Source organism: Varanus komodoensis, unplaced genomic scaffold (genome assembly GCF_004798865.1).
Source record: "Varanus komodoensis strain SLA01 unplaced genomic scaffold, ASM479886v1 scaffold6_1, whole genome shotgun sequence".
Classification (NCBI taxonomy): Eukaryota; Metazoa; Chordata; class Lepidosauria; order Squamata; family Varanidae; genus Varanus; species Varanus komodoensis.
Window position 1 is genome coordinate 2,194,385 of NW_025336345.1, and position 22,675 is coordinate 2,217,059.

At 42.0% G+C, this 22,675-nt stretch overlaps 1 protein-coding gene across 2 annotated transcripts in view; it reads left to right on the plus strand.

The window, feature by feature from the left end:
• Nucleotides 1-317: 317 nt before the first annotated feature.
• SGCD (sarcoglycan delta) overlaps nucleotides 318-22,675 on the plus strand; it is a 532,748-nt gene continuing 510,390 nt past the window's right edge. For both annotated transcript variants that reach the window (XM_044451058.1, XM_044451059.1), the window contains exon 1: nucleotides 318-477. The gene's annotated coding sequence lies outside the window, so the exon portion shown is untranslated. The remainder of the gene's footprint in view (nucleotides 478-22,675) is intronic.

A 22,675-nucleotide genomic window follows, 5' to 3' on the forward strand; every position in this document is an offset into this window, starting at 1 on the left:
GAGCCGAGGGACGAGCGGGCGGGGGGCAGCCGCGCATGCAGCACCCGGCGCGGCGCGCAGTCTTGCAAGGATGCCCCGTCCTGAGTGTGCGTGAGGAGGAGGAGGAGGAGGAGGGGAAGGAGGAGGAGTTCTTCTGGGAGCCGCTGCCAAGTGCCGGGAAGAGGAACGGTGGCCGGCTTGGCTGCCCCCCACCGTCAGCTGCCCAGCGCCGCGGGCTCCTCCGTGGGAGGCACCATGATCTCCTAACGGGCTCGCTCGGCTCCCTCGCTTTCTCCGGCTTCCCTCCCTCCCCACCCGCACCTCACCCCCATGGAATTACCCGCCACCACCGGCTGGCAGCGGAGCTGCTGAACTCGTGTAGCTTGGTCGTGCGGAGAGCGCTCGTCCCGAACTGCACGCTCGCGCAATCCTCGGCGGTTTGGAGGAGGAGGAGGAGGGGCTGCTCGGGCGGGCAGAGCCCCGCGCTCCTGGGGCGGGGTGAGTACCCTTCCTCGATCGGGCTTAGCTGGAAGTAAGTTGAGGGGGTGGGGTCATTTCTGTTTTGTCCCGGTGGCGTGTGATCGGAGAGTTCCCACCCCGAGCTGGATGGCAGCTCCTCCGCCCGGCCTTTCCGGTGCTGCCGGGAAGGCCAGGTGCCTGAACTTTCTTGGGATTTACAGCATCTCTGCCTTTGCACATTCCGGTCTGGGCACCATGTCTGGAGAAGGGCAAAGCCGCCTTCTGCTGTTCGGGGCGGTTCTTAGAGCTGTGTGCGCGCGCGCGCGCGCCCGATTGCTCGTGTGTGGTTCCCTGATTTGCATTCCAAGAGGGAAAAGCGGGTCTCAAGTGCACCGACGGGATGTTGAAATTCTCCGTGGCGAATGCCATGCAGAGGCGTTTGCAAGCGAGCCTGTTTCTCTCCTTGCCTCGTTTACCCTCGAGGTCTTTCCCTCCACATGGTTTTCAAACAGTCTTCGTGAGGCTGAGATGACAGTAAAGCCTAAAAGGAGGTTTGCATAGTACAGTACAAAAGTACCTTGGCGTTTGCAAAAGCGAGGGGGACAGAGCAAGCAGTCGGGGTGGCTAGTTGCCCGTGCAATCGATGGTAGAAAGCGGTCGTAACTGCCAAACAGGGATGTTTGACACTTATGCAATTCCCCTAATTAAAGCCTAATTTATGTGAACAAACCCGTTCAATGGCTGTGGTTGATCCTGTCAATCAACAGGTGGGGTTTTGGACAAATAAGCAAGAGGGGTTTTGTTCCAGTAGTGTACCTGGTTGAAAGCTGACACAGATTCATGTTTCATTTAGAAAGGCAAATAGAAAAGCGTGACTTGCCTTTCCTTTTAGCCATGCTCATATGTGTGCTGTCCAGAAATGTCACTTTCCTGATGGTGCACTGCTGTGAAACAAAACACTCAGCTGAATCACATTAATTGCTTTGGAAGGGTGACATGAACTTTGGGGCAGCCAAGATACTATTCAAGGATGGAAGATGAAAGACTGGGGATGGGGGGGCGGGGGGGGGAGAATATGGTGTGTGTATTTCCCTTGCTTACAGAAAAATATAGTAGCAACTCTGCTGGGAAAATAATAACCTTTCAATCAAAAAATCTCTCAGCCATGTATTGTAGAACTTTGGATAGCTGCCCTTTTTGATAACACACAATAATTTTTTGATATCCTTCTGAAATTGTAGTTGATTCTAGCAGATCCCCTGGGTGAAATGTAACATCAGAGGTGTGTCAGTCCCTTTTGTTTATCTTGATTTGGAAGAGTAATATGGTAAGAGCAAAAGAATGAGATATAAATATAAAATTGTAAAAGAAAATCTCAAAACAGCAAGGGCAAAGATCATTATTTCAGACTATTTCAGTGCCATTTCTGGTTGTTTGCTTTATATTTCCCCCCTCGTCTGTCTTGTTACAGCATAACGGGATTCATGCTGAACTGTTTGGATTAAATCTTGTCAATTGGCTCAGTAGGAATAATGTCATACCTATACCTAAGCAAGGAAAGGGCCATCTACCAGAGAAAAAGTACTGTGAGCTTGCTTGTTCTGAAATGTCATATGTAAGTGTAGGAACCCTGTTGCAGACTTTCCATTCCAAGGAGAGTTGGTGAAAAGCTCTGTTAAAGGAGCATTATGCATTTTTGCATTAATGCGGCCATCTGTAATTGCTCTATTTGAAGTTAAATGGCTATGTTCTAGGAGTTAGTTATCAAGGATCTTGGCTCTGTTTCACATTCTGATGGATTTTGGGTGCAAGCGAAGGTAGCATTACTGTTCTTAAGTGAAGTGGCTCTTTGACTTTGAAGTCAAGATGCAACAGAGTGAATGATATTTTGCATCTTTGTATTGCCAAGACTTAACCAAGAAGCTGCTCACATATCCTTTTGCCCTGTTCCTCAAAAAGGAACAACTTCGGGTAACATTGAGCTTATCTTTATGAATTAGAGAAACATTCTGCTTGCTCCTACAGATACTTGCTTTGAAATCCCACTGAACTGACTCCCAAATAACTGAGATAAGATTGTAGCCAGTAGTTTCAGTTTGAATAATATGATGCCTGATAATTTTTTAATTGGCTGCAATGTCACCTTGCCATTATTGGAGGGTTGTGGTGGGAATCCTCATAACTGTGAAGCGACCAAATGGCAGAACTGGGTCAATGCTGCTGCAGCTTCTTTCCCCAGGACCACATGAACCCTGTTCAAAAGATTCCGAGTCCCAAGGCTGTTGCAGAATGTGTCACTGGCACATTTGCAGTGGCTGCAGGTTGCATCTGTTGACACTGTAGGGAAAATGTTACATTTATTTGCTTTCCTTGGCCTTCACGAATTCTTCCATTGAAAATTGGCTAGTAATTAAATTGTACAGAAATGGCTAAAAACAGCTAGTAATAAAAATTGCTATACAAGAATTTTGTACTGTAGAACTTTGTACGATTTCTAGTGATAGCAGGACTCGGATCAAGGAAATGCAAGGTCACATCTTTGAAAGCCTAAGTATGACCTATATCACCAAAGACTATCTGGTTGCGAGTTCATTACAATTTAGCTCTTCTCTGTCCAGCCTATTCTTTTTCTGGCCTGGGGAACTGTAGTCTGAATTACTTCAGTTGTAAGAGTATTAATTAATAGTCTTGGAATACTATGCATCATCTTATTACTGAACCTTTTCCTGATGTTATTGTGGCATAATTTACTATGGATATATGGCATACACATACACTGGTGATGATAGTGATGATGGAGATTAGAATATTGTCATTTCTTTTTACTGTTTTTACAAGCAACATCACCTTTTTAATGAATATGTCTCAGGTTGAATATCAGTCAGCAGCAAGATGTGGCTGAAGAAAAGACAAGTTTAGGTTGCATTAATAGAGCTATAGTTTTAAAATCACAGGAATTAATCTAATCTGGGCTGGTGGGTTCTCTATATACTGTGCCAAGTTCTGGATACCTCACTTTAAGAAGAGTTTAAATTGGAATGAGTTCAGTGAAGGGCAACAAAGAGGACCACAGGGCTAGAAACTAAGTTCTACAAGGAAAGGTTGAAGGAACTAGGTGTGTTTAGCCTCCAGAAGTGAAGACTGAGGGGAGATATGCAGCACAATTTGGGTATCTCATATGTTTTCCTGCAGAAGAGAGCTACAACCTGTTGTCCATCACCTGTGACCAAAGGACATGGAATAATAGACAAGAGCTATACACAGAGAGATTTTGGTTGAGCAGCTGAGAGAACAGACAGTGAAATGAATTGCCTTGAGAGGTGGTGGGATACTCGTTGCAGAACGTATTCAAGCAGGAACTGAATGGCCATCTGTCAGGGAAGCTTTGCACTGAATTCTTTTCACTGAGCAGGGGCTTGGGCTCATTGGCCAAAATGTCCCCTCCCAACTGTAAGATTTGATGTGCAAATTATGCCAAAAGATTTCGTATAGTTCATCTCCCCATTAGAAGGCATAAAGTAATGGTTAATGTGGAATGTGAAAGCTATCTAGATTCTTTGTTACTTACGTACAGTAGGAAAGAGCTGCCACCTAAGAATATGGATAACAGCATGGTCAAAAGTAGCAGCATGAATAGAAAGAATACCTAAGACTTAAAGTGTATTTTGAAACCCATTGCCAGTATGGGAGAAGAAGGGTTTTGATTCCCTAGAGAGTTGAACCTTGGAGATTACCATTCACTCAAACACCGCTAGCCAGGAAATATATAATTAACTTCCTTATTCATAAATTTAGACAGTTCAGTGATTTTTCTTTTTAAGATCCAGTAGATAATAAGGGGTTTTTATAACCTGAATTTAAGCCCATGCTGAGCCCAGCGCTTGCTGGAAATGCCCTGTTCTCCAATCCACAGAGTCACATGCTTCTTCCTGTCTTGTGGGGCTTCTTGTTAATGCTTATCACTGATGTCCGTTTGGCTGCCCTTTAACACTTGCCTTCCAAACTGGGGGTGGAAACTATGGGCTGCAGTGGATTTCTGATTATAGTTTGAAGCCACGGTCACCAGTTGAGAGATCAGGGACAATGGTGGCTTGTGCTGAACTTGGAATACGGTGGAGAAACTGTGGACATAAGTAAATGAGTGCATGTAGCTGGAGGATCATCTGAAATGCTCATCCCTGTCTTCCCCTGTCATTCATAGGATATATTTTAATGGTTTGTATATGCAAATAGGGCCAGTAGGTAACAATGAAGCAGATCTACTGCCTTATCCACAGTTCTGCTGGCTTGTTCTGGCCAAGGTGGAAGGTGGGGGATGCACTTTCTTCCCAGCCACAACCTAGGAAGAGTGGTGTGTTTTGTTTTTCAATTCATGATAGATGTTTTCCTTTGTTAGCACCAGACTATTATAGGCGAGAGGTCCTGATTGTGCCAATCTCAGGGCAACTGAGTGGCTTCAGAACCAACATATTTAAAGCTGGCACTGCCCCATGCCCCAGACCACCCATTTCCAGGCCTTACACTTAGCTGTTCCTGGCAGAAAAGCTGCAGAGGCTGGCATAGGGGCATCTCCATGTGATTCTAACCAACACTGGGCGTGAGTAAGGTTGCGCTATGACTGCATGCTAGCTGCACTTGGCGTTGCCCAGATGCTCTTCTTCATGATAACCAACTTACTATTTTGTAACTGCCGGAAGGAATGAGATTGTCAGTAGTTCTTGTAAACTGCTTCCTATATGCCAGTTCCTGTAACAAAGAATCTGAGAAGAATGGAAGCCTCAACAAGCAATGACGGTATGCAAAGCAAGGCAAAGGCAAAGGCATTATTTTGGCATTATCAAAACAGTAACTGACAGGCTGTCTTGTTTTTCCAGAAAACTGTGACCATGTGTGACTACAGGAAAACTTTGATATATGAGAAAACCGAAAATGGTTAAATTTAGTAGAACCCTTGGCATTTTAACCTTGTAGGTTCAGAGTGTCAGACGAATAATACATGCTTTATATTGATGGTGAAAACTGAAGTTGGGAAATAAAATGTTGGTACATCAACAATTTTACAGACTAAACCTTTTGGGGGTTATTTATGATTTAAAAAATCATTAAGTGCTGTTCTAGATGGGCTAACTATAATATAATGGACTGAAGTATTTGGATTCAGTCACACACTAGCACACACACAGAGAGAAATGTGTCCCATCCTTCCTTCAAGGAGCTCAGGGTGAATTTACCTTTGTAAGTAGGTTAGAGTGAGAGAAATGTCATTTGCTTCACTTTTTGAGTGAGCACAAATTGGAACTTGGCATAATGGATTGATTTAAATCAAGGCTTTCAAAGTCTGTTTTAAACCTTTCATTAAATGGGCAAGAAAAACAGCCAATTTTAAGGCATCGATTCTTAATTTGTTCATACATTTCTAGAACAAACATGCTTGCTAACTAGAAGGGAGATAAAGCCTGGAACCTAGGAGAAGTCTTTTAAAAACACTGGCCATTGCTGCTTTTGGGTCTTTTTGTATTTCAGAAGTCTATCTCCTGAGAAGCAAGGGACAGTTTTGAAATTAATTTTTGTTTGGCTGTGTAAGTTTCTATTTGGCATACTTACTATAAAGTAAAACAAAACAGATCTTGAGGCTGAGAGACTACGGAGACAGTTGTGGCCTGAAAGCTGATCAGTCCCTTGGAACAGTGGACAATGTTGATGTAGTAAGTTAAAAGTAAAGAGCACTGACCTGGAGCCCTGCCTCTAGTATTGGTGGATGTGCTACATGGGCTTCTCTCCACCTTTTAACCATGACATTTTGCATCAAAATGAAGTTAACATAATGAAGACAGCAAAAAGAATGAAAACATACATAATAATCAATCAAGATCATTAAAGAAACTAAGGAGTTAATTAATAGGCGTGGGGAACAACTGCAATAAAATGGCCTAAATAGGAATTCAGTATCTAACAAAAGAATAAAAATATAATCCTATAAAAGGAGTGTGTGCCTGTGTGCATTATTTTGTGTTTGTGTGTGTTTAGGAAAAATATAGACAATTGTATGTGGTTTGAATTTGATCAGAATGTTGAAGGTTTCAGCATAAGAAATAAATGGAAAACATGGTCTCATAATGTAATTCTTAAAGCTAGGAAGTCTTGTTTGCTGCATTTGCTGAGGAATTTTATACACTGTTATATTTTCTCAAATATATTGACCCATTGCTCTTTAGTTAGTTGCTTTAGAAACTTGCAATGCCACGCTTTACATGACTTTGCAGCTGTGTGCTATTGCTCAAAAAGGGGTTTGGACAGGAAATTCAAGTTCATCAGGTTCAAAAAGAAGCATAACTTTAGGACTAAGCAGTGGTTGAATATGGAAGATTTCCCGAAGTAAGCAGCAGCCATGATCCAAAATTCCTGCCCTATTTAACATTCCCACCAAAATTGACAGATGAACCAATCTGGCCACAGCCCTTCCAGGATTGTTGATGGTTATTTGTATATGTGATGTGAAGCCCTGCAGGAGGAATGCAGCACCTTCTGGGAATTTTGCTTTGGTTTTCTTTTATCTTAGTATTGATAGATAAAGATGCAAACAAAGCCCAAATACACTGCCAGTCATTTTCTGAAGATGCACCTAAGTCAGTTTCCCATTCCTGCATCTAGAATGGCTTGTCAGCCAGTAATGGCATTTGGAAGATTTTATAAATAGATGATATCAGACCTTTCTTTGAAGTAACAGCAGCTTCTATAAAAGATTCAGAAGAAGTAAGTGGATGCTTGGCCACCTTCTTAATGTGATTCAGGCTTAAGAAAGTGACATCTTTACAGATACTGATAAACAGCAAGACTGGTTCAAGTTTTTTCAAAACATCTGCATAGGAAAGTGATTTGTCTTTATCAAATATATCAGAAAATCTATAAAGGCCTGCTATAAATGCTATAACAAACCCCAAATTTTGAGCATTCTTATCACCTGCAAATTCAGGATGATGCAATGTTGATATCAGTAGTAACAGGTCAGGAAGCATTCCCCCCCCCCCGCCATTGTTCCCAAATAAGTATAATGTTTCTAATTACTGGATGTGCAAAGATGCACTTAGGTTTATCAAAAGTCTGGCCCATGTCAAAGCATCATTGTAGTTTTCCTTTGCTTCTTGTTCTGTGAGTAATCACAGGTACTCTGAGGAGAGATCATAGAATAGTAGCATTCAAAGGTGCCAAGAAGGCCATCAGGTCACTAAACCTCAACTGAGTAGCAGCATAACATAATTCTAAATTGGTCACTGAAAGACCTGCTCCTACGCGAGGTTTGCTAAGTAGTCAGGCAAAATATTCTTACTGTAGCTGTTCTGCCAGAGAGTGATAACTTACTCTTTACCACCTTTTGAGTATCATAGTAAATTTATGTGTACCACAGCTTATAGTTAAATTTATAAGGTTCATATAGTAAGGGAGAGATAGGAACCCCCAAATATTGGCAAGGCTTAGTTATCCCACAGAAACAGAATTTTCTTTTCCAGATTGCCTTGTGTAATGGAGAAAGATTAACATTAGTCTTCTATGAGTTATGATGGTTTGCTCTGTAACTAGAGACTTGTCCAAAATCATTAAGCAATGAGAATATTTCTGGTAGAGCCGATATTATATTTGCTGTTGCTGTTCTTAATTTTGTTTCTGTACTACCCAGTAGTTGAAGCTTTCTGAGTGATTCACAACAATTTATCATAAGTACAACAATAAAAATGGATACAATAAAAATATACATACAATAAATTACAGTGTAAAATTCCATTTTGCAACATTTGAGACTGTTTAAAGATCTAAAACTATTTCAGTACAAATGAAATCTGTTAAAATAGCTGAAGTATCCCAACATATGCCATTAATTGACTGGGAGTAGAAAGCAACTTTAACCTGGCCTGAAAAACATGGCAGTGTTGGCATCAGGCAGGCCTCAGTGGGTGATAGTTCCACATCTGGAGGGCCACCACTGAGAGTGCCCTTATCATTGTGCATCCTTCCAGGACTCCCTCAGAGGTGGCAGCTGGAGGAAGGCCGTGGATGCGGATTGTATTGTCCGGCTAGATTGAAGTCAGGGGATGTGTTCCATCAGATAAGGTGGTCCCAAGCTGTGGCTTATGGGTTGAAACCACCCCAGCCCTGAATTGGGCTCAAAAGCCTATAGGGAGCCAATGCAAGTTGGTCAGAATTGGTCTTATATATATGGCCTTCTGGTCCCAATTTTAATCTGGCTGCTACCTTTTAACAAGCTGTAGCTTCTGAGCAGTCTGCAAGGACAACTCTTTGCAGAGTGCATTGCAGTAACCTGATTGCTCTTCATATATGCTCATATCCTCTGCAGACAAGCCAACTTTATGTTCTGTATGACCAGCATGTATGCCTTGAATATGCTGTTTAGCATGAAGAACAACGTCAAGAGGTTCAACAGGTAAGGCACATAGTAAAGTAGAGAATGGACAACCTTCCTTTGCATCCCTCTGTAACTGAAACGTCCTAGAATTGTGTCTGTTAACAGAGACAATCACTTGAGGAAGTCTTCACAGTAGAAGATGTACGGGAAATGAGGGCCTTCACTCTTCAGGAATATGAATAAGAACTAACTCAAAAGTATTTTGCTTTCATTCCATCTGCCCCTCCTGAACAATCCCCCCTCCCCCCTTGGAAAAAAAAGGAAGACAGGGTGCTAAAATTCAGGAAAGTTAGAAACTGAAGATATTGCCATCCAGACCACCTGTAAAATTCCATGCACGAGACAGGACAGCTGCATCATAAATGCCTCGTCAGGAAAGTACCTCTTAGACTTTGGTCTCCAGAGTTGAACTGAGCTTACTTTCCTTCCTTGGGTTGGACTATAGAGTACTTCACTTTGGCCTTGACCTTGGGCAGGATGAAGAACCTAAGCACATAAGAAGAGCCCTGCTGGATCAGACCAAGGGCCAGCTCAGTCCAGCATTCTGTGCACACAGTGGTCAACCAACTGCCTACAGGAAACTACTGATACTGGAAGTTACCTCCTCCTGTCAGGACCACTGATAGTCTTTTCCTCCATGCATTTGTCCAATTCCCTCACAAAGGATCCAATTGGTGATGATCACTGCATCTTGTGGAAGTTGATTCCATGATTTAACTGTGTACTATATGAAAAAAGTACTTCCACTTACCTGCCCTGAATTGTCTACTAATCAGCTTCATGGAATGAGTCCAGGTTCTAGTACTACAGGAGAGGGAGAAAAGAAAGGGAGAAAAAGCATCTCCCCCTCCACTTTCACCATACCATGCACAATTCTGTACATCTCTATCATTTCTCTCCTTACTTTTCTTCTGTGCAGGTACAGCTTCAGAACCATCTGATTGGGCTGCCTCTGACTTTCCAAATTTGACTTTGACTTTCCAAATTTGGAGGGTTGCAGGCTTTCTTTGGAAGGCAGGAAGAGTGTGGAGACAAGAACTGCTTCTGCACTCCTTCCCTACTCCAAAATGGGAGGGCGTTTTAATATTTTCACTCTGTTCATAAAGAGCAGGGACTGATCTTTGCACCTCCTTTCTCTACTGCCTCAGTTGCCATTTCAGTGCTGTACCAGCATGGACAGTTGGTTGCAAATTTGGAACCCCAGCTAAAACCCCAGAGCACTTTTCTAGTATCAGAGCAGGGGCACCAAAATTTCCTGTGGTTGCCTAGAGATCTAGTGGTTGTAGGATTATATACTTACATTCTTAGAGTGGTTTTTATCTTGGTTATTTGCTAAGGCATTCCCACCAAAATGCTCTGTCTGATTTAGATTCAGTCACTGCTGAAGAAATTGTCCGTAGAATCTTCTGGGAGGTCTGCAGCCAAACCTAGAAGGCACCCTCATCAAGTACAGCATTCCTTACACTTCTGGGTGCTTTAAGATCTTCAACTATTATGGCTTCTTGAACAGCTTTTTTATTTTTTAGAAAATGTTCAAAGGAGATTGCCACTCCACTGCGCTGAGTTTTACTATGGAGCTTCAGTGCCATTATTTTATTCCTTGCATTCTTTTCTTCTTACTTCCTCTCAGTGCCTGAAGCTACAATATGAGTAGTTCTTTTTAACTTCTTTTGTTCATCTATAGATCTTTTGGACGGCATCTGTTTTTATGAAGAGGTGAGTTTAGCCCATGCCATGCACATCCTATTGCAGTGCTGTGTGGATGCTTATCCCTCATGGCCCTCTATGCCACTTTCATCGTACCTGCATTCTCAGTCATCAAAACAAATATATCACCACTCCCAGATTTCTGTAGAACTTCATATATTGTACAGTTGCTATAATCTGCAGTTTATCTGTTCTCTGTTTCAATGTGCCTGTGAAAAGACAAGGCAAGGCAAGACACTAGTTGAGGTATTGTTATCACAAAGTTTATGATTTCTTCTCCCTTCTGTAAGTACTGCAAGGCACAGCGCCTCATTGATTTCCCTTGCACAAATTCCATTGTGTGTTCATATTTTGACTCTAGAAGAGGTTTACTCAAAAAAATATCTGCTGGGCAAACAGAGTGATTGACTTAGTCATTTAATGCCAGTATGCATTTTCAATTATTGAAGAATATGTTGCTCTTGCAAGAGGTTGGTCGATGTTTTCCTGATTTTCAGGTGTCATCTTCTTCATTGAGTTTTTTTACTGAAGTTGTTTGCAATGTTTGTTTACTTGAAGATGCTGTTGCTGATAGGGAAACTCTTTGTAATGATGCTGATGTTATAAAAGAAGCAAACAAAGGACTTCCGAAATCAGGATGATGGGAAAAGCTACTTGCATTTTCATTAATATGGTCCCTTACACATAGTTCCATTAAGAACTTGTTAATGGCTTCATATGTGATGCAAGGATAAGTTTTGTTTTCCTGATAGCATTTAGAAATACAAATTTCATATGACAGTATTTGCAAATTGTTTTTCTCAGAAGAAGCTGCAGTGTGGAAGTGTGTGCAGAGGTTAGATGTTGGTATTTTAATTTTGGATAGGAGAGGGAAAGAAAAAAAATAGTGGCTTGCTTGCCAGTAAACACTAAGCTTTGTGGGAGGGGTTCCAACAAAGCAACAGTTTAGTAAGAAATAAATTATAATATACACAAGGGTTCTGAAGATAAACAATATGGTTCAATTGTTTGAATACAGATAATTTAAACTTTTACCTTTCAGAGCCTTTTTGTTAATTTACCCAATTTCTTCTAATCCTTTGAGGCCTAGTCTACTATACAAACAAGAAGAAGCCCAACAAGCAAAGAAAAACACTGGAGCTTCCTTTTTCCTAGGCTGATTGCAGAGTGCCTTCCACAAGCAGAAATGCTTCTTGCTCTGGTCTTTGAGAGCGATGACCTCAGTTTACAACTTAGAATTTGCTACTCTTCAGTGCACAATCATTGCAATGATCTGATGTTGCAGAAAGTCTTAGAAAAACACCTGTTACATGGTTTTTAGGGGAAAAAATGGGAGAGTATGAACATATTGTCTTGAAACAATTTATTCATCATTCTGAAAGAGAAAAAAGGCTTTGGAAAAAATGGAAAAGTCATTTTTTCTGAATTTTTTCGTGTTTTCCAGGCCTTCACATTTCTACCCAGTTGCCACTGTTTCTATGGGCGCTAAGAGGGCTTTGACAAATGAATTGGAAGTTTTTCTTTATTTCATTGAGAAATATTGGCTTTCCTATAGAAATGAGTCGAAGTGTTACATTTAACAGTGGGGGGAATAACAGATAGATATGTCAAATTTCTTCATTTATATTTGATTTCTTTGATCTCCCGGTGTGCTATCAGACAAGATAGATGGATTCATGGATTGGTTCTGATGGTCTGGAATCCATTTTTTCTTTATGTTGATGATTGTTCAACTTTGTTTTTGAAAAACATGTCACCTGTTCTTACTTTGATACAGCTAATTAATGTGTTTTTTTTCTTTTCTGCATTTGCCAAAGAACTGTCTGTTGTTTTGAAAGAGAGAACTGGGAAACCAGCTCTCAACAGTAATTCAATTGAGGGTTGCGGGGTGGGAAGCAAATTTTGGAAGAAAATTGTGTTTTTCCCTTTTCCTTCTTTTTCTTGTTTCATTTTGTTTGAGATTTTTCTTTCTTTGTGGGGGCAGGATTCACAATAAAATAATAATAAGCAAAACCAGTTTAATTATAGCCACAATGAAAGCCCAGTTCCAACTTTACTTTGAGATTCATTTCTCTGCCCTTTTTCCACAGTCCTAATGTGTAAGGGCTTTCAAAGACATAGGTAGCAGCGACCACCATTTTCTTTTTTTTAATATAGAAATACAAGGAGCCTAATTCAGATCATGCCCCTGGTATACAAGGTTGATTTGGATTAAACACACCTGTATCTACAGTATATATATTGTAGGTCCTTCTCTGTGGTGGCGCCTAGACTGTGGAATGTGCTCTGCAGAGAGGTTTGCCTGGAACCAAGTTATATTCTTTTCGGTGCCAGGTGAAAACCTATTTATTCAAACATTATTTTAAGAATTGGGAATTTTAGAAGTTAACAGTTGCTTTTTTTCTTTTGAATGTGATTTATTGATTTTTATTGTTCTATATATTGTATTATTCTGATTTTATTTTTATTACTAATTGTATTTATTATCGCTATCTATTTATTATTGTCCACTGTATTATTAATTGTTCTTTATGATGGTTGTTGATTTTACGCTCTGTAAGCCATCCTGAGACACTCTTGTGAAGGACGGGATAGAAATGTTTTAAACAAACAAACAAATATATTGCCAGATATGGTTAAAGCAAATGGATCCCTGTCTGACAATACAAAATGTGGGTAGCCTTCCCCCTGTAGACTACATTGTGTGGAGGGGAATGGGGGGGATTGAGACTATATTGCGTGCATGGGAAGGCTTAAAGCCCCCATGCCCTTCGCCTAGTTTCCCAATTTAGATTTATTCTAGGGTAAAAAAGAAAAGAAGCTAGCAGCCATGTCTTTTAAGCAGGGGTGAAGAAGTTGTGGTTCCAGATATTTCTGGAGTGCAATTCCAATTCTCCCCAGATGGCACAGCCAGTGGTACGGGATATGAGAGCTGCAGTCCAGAAAATCCTGGAGCACCACATGTTGCTCATTCCTGCACTTTGGCTTTGGGTTATAGCCTGCAACAACCCTGCACCCAGTGGAGCAAGTCCACCAAGCTCAAGGAGGCCTACATAGGATTTCATGGCCTGCAGTTTTTCCTTTTGACTGATTCTTGAATGGAAGGACTTATCGTTCATGGAAGTTGCAAACTGAATTCATGTTTCGAGGGTTGGCACATAAACACAAGGAATGTGATGAATCTTGCTATCTAAAAACCAGATAGAATTCTGTAGAATTCATATATATGCTGTCTACATACTTTGGGACAGGGGTCCTCAAACTATGGTCCAGGGGCCAGATACAGTCCGCCAAGGTCATTTACCCGGCCCGCTTCAGAGCTTTCAGACTCGTTTGGAGAAAACGACCTCCAAACGAGTCCGAAAGCTCTGAGCTGGCGCAGGCGCACGAGAGCCGGTGCACGTGTAGTTGAAGGGAGCTGTCACAATTTGGCGTGTGCCGGCTCTCTGTGCTAGCTCTGGCAAGCTCCTGCTGCTGTGCTGGTCTTGCCAGTGTAAACTGCGCATGTGCTGGATCTTCCCCCATTGCACGCATGCATTGGCTCTGAATACGGAAGAGGGGAGTGAATATGGAACCGGACATTGGCCATCTCATTAGCCAAATGCAGGCACATACTTCCCATTGAAATACTGATACGTTTATGTTGATTAAAATGTTCTTCATTTTAAATATTGTATTGTTTTTTCCTGTCTTTTTGCAGTGTGCATAAGAATTCGTTCATATTTTTTTCAAACTATAGTCCGGCCCCCCAACTTTCTGAGGGACAGTCAACTGGCCCCCTGTTTAAAAAGTTTGAGGACCCCTGCTTTAGGATATGAAATAAATCCCTAAATAATGGTGGGAAAAAATCTTACAACACACTGGCAGTGCATATAGCCAGGAAATCTTATTTCTCTTTCCAGGAACGCTGCTATTTATTTTCCTAAGCACATGTTAAGTAAATAATACTCCTGTCTCCTTGTAAATGTTTGTCATCTCCTTGGCACAAGCTGCTTTTTTAAACTAGGTATTTGTATGCAGCAGGTCTACAAGGATAGAGATTTGCAGGAAAAATGTTTTGGTCTGTTGTCAAGCTAACTCCGACTGACCACTGCTTAAATGTACAGGAACAAAAAATCCACCTCTTGTTATGGAGATTTGCAAATTAATGAATGTGCATGCAAATATATTAAAGGAACATTTTAATCTTTTATAGAAAATTGTTAGGGGTGGGAAGAAGCCTAGTTCTATTTAGAGCTTCTAAGGAATCCTTCCCATCATCAGTGCTGACAGTTTCACTCTGCCAGATGGTTTTCTAATTTTTTTTCTTTAAGTGAAACTGCGAACTAGGAGCAGGGGTTTGATCTACTTAATCATACTCTGAGTAGAGGTAATGCAATCAAGTGAACTTAAGTCAGTCCATTAGCAAACCTGACTAAGTTTGGATCCAAGCCAAAGTATTTGGTAACTGGGCAACATCTGAAATCATGCTCACTTTCATAAACAGTAAAAAGAAACCATTACATTTTCAGTCTGCACACAGATTGCAATTTCAAAGTTATGATTTGTCCAAAGGTGTGTTATTATGAGACAAATGTATATTAATTTGAGTGCATTGTAATAAACAGTGGCACTAAAGCATCCTTTGTCCGTCCTTGCATATATGAAGAGAAAATTATAATATAGAATATAGCTCCTTCTTAGAAGCAAACAGAGAAAGTTATAATAGAATTTATTATACTAATGGCAGGAAAAACACACCTCTGTGATGAACTACAAGCTTTGTTTTGTGTGAAAAGTGCGGCTATTGTTGTTTGACGCACAGTGGAAATTACAGATGAGGAGGCATTCCTGTAAACTTCATTTGGCTGCCAACAGCTAATTAAAAGAGAGCAGTTTCACACTTTGGGCTTCTTTCTGATAAAAAGCCTTTCATAAAAAAGCAGTCTCACTCCAGTAACTTCTGAAGTCTTTGAAAGACGTGCATTGGAAACAGTCAGCTTGCCATTCCAGATTTTCAGATGAGGCATGCTACCAAAAATATGTGTGTCTACCAAAAGTAAGGCTTAAAGAGTCTTCGGAAAACTGCAGTTTCTCTTATGTACAGTAAAATTGTGAACTCAGTTCTTACATTTGTAAAAAAAATGTAAAACCAGATATGAAAGGCTTTGTCTAATTTAAAATAGAAGGTACAAGGGATTTTTAGGTGGCTTTTCTATGTGTTATTGAAATGAAAACCATTCTTGCATATTTAGCTCCATGGTGCAGTTCAAGTCTGTGCAAAGCTGCACTGTATTCCTTAAACCTTGTTTTTGTGCTTTGAGTGATGCTTCGGGACAGACTTTTGGATTGGTATGAAATCTTCTTCCTTGTTAGCACTGTTAGGACTTGGAGAAGATTTAACTCTACGGTTAGTTATTTGTAGTTTTCCATGGTAAAGATAAATTTTAATAAATTGTTTTTCTTTCTAGAAAGTTAAGTAAAAAGATTCCTGTGTTGCATGCAACAGGCACAATTGGTGTGATGGATTTCCTTATTTCCCCACGCGCTCAAGGCACCCAAATACCTCCCCAGTGAAACCTGCTTACAACCAGATTTGGTTGGTTGAGGTAGGAGGAAAGGAAGGAGAGGTCCTGTTGCACAAGTGGAAGCCTGCTTTCTAGAAAAAAATCTGTTATGATTAATATGGACCATCCTGTGTGATCAGTAGAAACTATTTTAAAGACATGTTAACGTTGCCACAGTTGCCTATTATCTGGCCTCATTTATAAAGCACTTTCATCCATTCATTCTTGGTTGTCAAGGACTTTAGCATACAATGGCAAAGGTATAGGACTAGTGTAATCAGTCACCACAAAATTATGAGCATTGAAAATGTAATTATACCGTATTTTTCGCTCTATAAGATGCACCTGACCTTAAGACGCACCTAGTTTTTAGAGGAGGAAAACAAGAAAAAAAATATTCTGAATCAAATGGTTTACTAAACTATTTAATAAACTATAACAGCATACAGTAATACCGTATTTCAACCTTGTAAAGTGAACAGCAGTCAACAGTGGCATTAAGAACCATCATCACTGTCATTAACAAAAGAGAGACTTTAAAGTTCGAGTACTCTTCTAGTTTTCGTTGAACCCATAGAACTCATCATCACTAGAGTCAGAATTTATGAAGCTCTGTTGCTCACAATCACTGACATCACTTTCTTAGTCAGTAGTGGAATTATTGAAGGAATCCACAGTCTACACCAGTTGTACAAGAGCTGCTGCAGACAATTCAATAACAAATCTAAAAAAGCCAGTAATGTCCACGCTGCCCTACTAGTAAATAATAGAAAAAACTTCTGACAAAAAATGAGATATTGTACAGTAAACCAAACACACAGCGGACTAAGTAGCCTTTGAAGAATAACCTTCATACACGAGGGTAATGCTGTTCAAATATCCACTGATCCTAAAAGAAATGTGTCTGATCAACTAACAGATAACTGATCCATGGAAAGCTTCCTGATAATCACAGGCACATTCCCCATCACTTCCCCATGGGCCTCACTAAAAGACAGGTTGCCATTTTGAAAACACACACCGACCTGTGATTAATAGCTCACAACTTGCGCTGGAGGGGGGTGGAGCAGGGCACGCCGAGCACGTGCCGGCCAGGTGGTGCCACGTGGGGCTGGCAGCATGCCGGCAGTGGTCTTCCGGGCGGCGCGGTGGCGGCAGGTCTTCCCAGGTGGTGGGAGTGAGCAGTTCCCGGGCGGTGGGGGTGAGCCGTTTGTCTCTCTGTGCGGCCAGCGGGTTAAAGCCCGCGGCTCCTCCTCCTCCGCACCTCTCCAAACTGTTTTGTCAACCAAATGTTTTGTCAACCAAACTGAGTGGCACAGCTCTCACCTGTGGCGGGGGGGCGGGGTGGAGCAGGGCGTGCTGAGCGCATGCCGGCCAGGTGGTGCCACATGGTGCAGGCGGCCGGCAGCATGCCGGCGATGGTCTTCCGGGTGGTGCGGCAGTGGCGGCAGCAGCAGGTCTTCCCAGGCAGTGGGGGTGAGCAGTTCGTCTCTCCGTGCTCTCCGTGCGGCCAGCAGGTTAAAGGCCACGGCTCCTCCTCCTCCGCACTGCTCCCCCTGAGCGGCACAGCTCTCACCTGCACCGGAGGGCGGGGGCGGAGCAGCGCACGTCGAGCACGTGCCAGCCAGGTGGTGCCACGTGGTACAGGCGGCTGGCAGAGTCCCGCGCGTCGGGCACACATACATTCGCTCTATAAGACGCACAGACATTTCCCCTTTTGACGGGGGAAAAGTGCGTCTTATAGAGCAAAAAATACAGTAAGCCTTGATTATATTTGCGTGTGTTGCATAATTCCATTTTCTGCCTTACTTACGCATTCCATTTTCTTAGATATAAAAATAACTGATATTGTTTTTAATAATCTGGCCAAACTAGTCTCTCTCATACCTTATTAATGAGAATCATGGCCAACAATCATGGCTCATTTATGTAGGACAAAGTTACCTGCTACAAGCCTTAATTTTACACATATCATGGTTTTTCTTTTCATGGTAGAAGTTGAAAGGTTCTTGTGCCTTCACTTCTCTCTCAAGAACATAAAAGAGCTATGCTAGATTAGGCTAAGTTCAGATAAGCCAGAATACCATTCATAGAGTGTCCAACCAGCTGCTTAGGGAAAACTCAAGGTTTCTGTGGTTGGTCTCGTCCTTGTTAGGGCATGGGCACAACAGCATCCTTCTACCCATTTCCTCCAGGAACTGATGTACATAGAGAGGGATGCTGCTTCTCATACTGGAGGGAGCAAACCAGTCAGGACTGGTAGCCACTGATACTTCAGTCCCCTTTTAAAGCCATTCAAATTTATTGCCATCACTACTTTTTGTGGAAGTGAATTCCATAGTTTAACTATGCGTTTCATGAAGAAATATTTTCATTTGTGTGTTCTAAATCTGCTATGAATCAGTGTCATAGGATGACTCCTAGTATTATGCTAAAGGGAGAAAATTGTCTGCCGAAGCACTTTCTCCATACCGTTCTCCATACATTCTCTAGCATGTTTTGTCAGCCAAACTGTTCCAGATATTGTATCATTTCATTTTAAGGAATTTGCTATAGCCCCTTGATCATTTTAGTAGCCCACTTTACAATATTCTTCGTAGTGCATCCTTTTCTTTAAACAAACAGTGCTTCTAAAATAACAAAACATAGGAACAACAAATGATGCCATCTTCGTTGGAAATAAATTACTTAGAGACATTTTGGAGATATTAGAAAACTAGCATCATGTCCAAATGTAGTGACCAGTGACTTTATATTTGAGAGACAGTTAAAATGTATTATGTTCAAATTTTCCAGCCTAAATGTAGACCCAGTGTGACAGCATGAGAGTTGCTTTGGTGAAAGAATTGAAATGCCTTAATAAAGACTCATCATAGGGCTAGGTGGCAGAGGAAGCCAAAATTTGCATCCTATTGATTAATGTGTGATCAGTGGAGAGAGGAGGCGTGTCCTTACTCATAGCCAGAAAGACAGTTCTGCAAGTTCTGGAGTCTTTTCAATGAATAGTGAGAATGCAAAAGCCTTTAGAGTGCATTATATCATTGCTATGCCTGAGGCACAGCAGTATGTATGTGTGTGTTTGTGTGTGTGTGTGAGGAGCTAGGCGGGGGGGGGGGGGAGAGAGAGAGCGTGCGTGCATGTAAGCTAGTGAGCCTCTCTTGGCATATACTCTCCCTAGAGACAGTTTTTACTTCAGTGAAGTCTCTGCCAGTTTACCTACTTCCCTCTTTCATTTTTGTCATAACACCAGGGGAAGGGGAAGGACCACACACGGCTGCAACAGCCTGAATCTGACAGGATGGTATTGGTCCGTGAAGATGGATGGCACAATAAATGTGTTCATCTTTAAAGTACAAGGCTGCTATTTTGCTGAAACAGACTAATTTAGCTACAAGTGTGGAATTCTTCCCCATGCTATGGAAATATGGTTGTTCCATCTAAGGCAAGAGTACTGAGTCTTGCATGTGCAATTGTGTTTGCCAGGACAATGCAATATTTTGGCAGCAGCAGAATGAGGAAAGTAAATCTAGTGACAGATGGTAAGTCTTGGTTGAAAGGATCAGGAGTTTAGTGCATTCATCACTGTATAGTCATATACTGAGGATAGAAAACTGAGGCCTGCAGAATTAGTTTAACCACTGAGTTTGACCTTGAGTATTTATTGCTACATCTAGGGAAGGACATATGGTAGAGAAAAGCCCATTTTGCAACCATGTAGAACTCTGCAGCTTTTAGTTAAACATGTTCATTAAATGTTTCTGGTTTAGCCTGGAGTGTGATGAAGAAATGCAATCTTGGACTTACCGTATTTTTCGCTCTATAAGACGCACTTTTCCCCCCCTCAAAAGTAATGGGAAATGTCTGTGCATCTTATAGAGTGAATGTGTGTGTTCCCGATGCCCGGGACGCTGCCGGCCACCTGCACCACGTGGCACCACCTGGCCGGCACGTGCTCGGCGTGCCCTGGTCCGCCTCCCCCCCCGCCCGGTGCAGGTGAGAGCTGTTAATCACAGGTCAGTGTGTGTTTTCAAATGGCAACCCGTCTTTTAGTGAAGCCCATGGGGAAGTGATGGGGAATGTGCCTGTGATTATCAGGAAGCTTTCCATGGATCAGTTATCTGTTAGTTGATCAGACACATTTCTTTTAGGATCAGTGGATATTTGAACAGCATTACCCTCGTGTATGAAGGTTATTCTTCAAAGGCTACTTAGTCCGCTGTGTGTTTGGTTTACCATACAATATCTCATTTTTTTGTCAGAAGTTTTTTCTATTATTTACTAGTAGGGCAGCGTGGACATTACTGGCTTTTTTAGATTTGTTATTGAATTGTCTGTAGCAGCTCTTGTATAACTGGTGTAGACTGTGGATTCCTTCAGTAATTCCACTACTGACTAAGAAAGTGATGTCAGTGATTGTGAGCAACAGAGCTTCATAAATTCTGACTCTAGTGATGATGAGTTCTATGGGTTCAACGAAAATTAGAAGAGTACTCAAACTTTAAAGTCTCTCTTTTGTTAATGACAGTGATGATGGTTCTTAATGCCACTGTTGACTGCTGTTCACTTTACAAGGTTGAAATACAGTATTACTGTATGCTGTTATAGTTTATTAAATAGTTTAGTAAACCATTTGATTCAGAATATTTTTTTTCTTGTTTTCCTCCTCTAAAAACTAGGTGCGTCTTATGGTCAAGTGCGTCTTATAGAGCGAAAAATACGGTAATTTGTCACTGAAGTTGAAACTTCAGATAAGACAGGTGATGCTGGTGGAGATCTCTTAGTTCTGAAATGGTCAGATTACTGGGGTGGCAATGCTACTTTCCATTCAGGTGTAGGACACCCCCACAAACCAGGAATAATCAGAAAGCACCATTTTTCAAGGATACTTTTTGCTACTGGGATTCATTGTATATGTTCAGCATCTTCTTGTGATCAGGTTGAGGTCTTTCCTACACAGTAATCTCTAGGACTGAGTACTAAACTAAATGCAACATTGCAGGTGTTTTTCAGTGTAATGTGCATCAAGCAGCAGCCACAGTGCTCACAGGGTCTAAGTACAATCAAGTGTCTAACCAGGGTCTAAAACATTTATTAAAAATGCTTAAATAAATAAATAAATAAATAAATAAATAAATAAAGTGGCAGGAAAAGGGAGTTCTGCCTTGCCTTCTTGCTGTGATCCAGACAAAATGCCTCACCTGTGCACTGCCACTGCCACTGTGCTGCTGAAAGTTTGGCCCTTAATACGGTAAAGTGCCCTTTATGGTGGTGCTTTATGGTCAAAGACCACTTGCAGCCATAGAATATCATTTCTATTTTTCTGATAAAAACTGGTTACCTGTACTGGTCTCAGTCCAATTCCTGGTGCTGGTAATTAATTTTAAAAAATATTTTATGGCCTGGAACAGAAATATTGTAGGAACCACCTGTCCTCATATTACCTGCCATATTGCTTTCACCAAGTAGATCAGGTTCTGTTCTGTGTACCTGCTCTGTGAGATTAGATACATTGGCCTGGTTTGCATGATCACTGTAACTTAAATGATGGCTTGTTTAAAAGGTGGTGTGTGCCAACTGTGGTGTGTGCAGAGGGAAAGGAAACCCCATGACCTGTTGCTGGGTTATTTGAGGGTGCTTTTTTTTCTGACAAGCAATGCCATCCTGGTTTGGACAACACAATCAGTTACACCCAGGTAGAAATCTGTAAAGACGGCATGGTGGCTTCTTACGTAGTGGCTGTGCAAACTTGGTCATTGGGTGGGTGAACATTCCATGAAAGCATGAGCCACATGGTGAGGGTTGCTTGCCTGAGGGCCCATGATCGGCCAAGAAATAGTCAGGCTCACCATATATTCTTGTCTTACTCCTTCCCTTCCCTCTCTGGTACACTCTGGTTTCTCCACCCTTCTGCCTGCTGCTGTCAAGCTTGTAGAATGCTTGGACTGCAAGGGCTTGCCCCAGTGGGGAGCAGGGAAATGGAAGAAACAGGGAGCAATGCCTGCTCCTCCATTGCTAACCCTTTTGGGCTGGCAGTGGTGGCAGAGAAAGAAAGCCAGTTCAGTTCCCCCTTGCATAGCTGCTGAAATGGCCTCCTCTTTCCTGCTGGCACCTTTTCTGTGTCGAAATGTGCTGCCATTGAAAGCCTTGCGGCACAGGGGAGCCAAAGCCACTTGCGGCAGCTGCCTGTTTTCTGCTGGCACTGCTGGATCTTTCAACTGGCAGCAGAGGATGCTGCTGGCTGACTCGTGAGTGAGCTGCAGAGGTGTCTCCTCTCTGTCATGTGTCCTGAACGAGCTTGCCGTGATGGTGGGCAGTGGTGAAATGGATATTGCTGAAGCCAACTCGGAAGCCAGCTGCAGTAGTTTGTGCTACCAGCTGCCATAACAAGCTCCTTTTGGGACTTGGCATGGTGGGGGGGGGGGCAGAAGAGAAGCAGAGGTTGCCGATCCAAAGTGGGTCATTGATCCAGTGCAGGGAAACAGAGATCATGGGGCACTGGTAGCACCAGTTTGAAGCAAAAGTAGCAGAGGGTGGAGAAGCCTTTGGCAGCCATCTCCAAATGCTG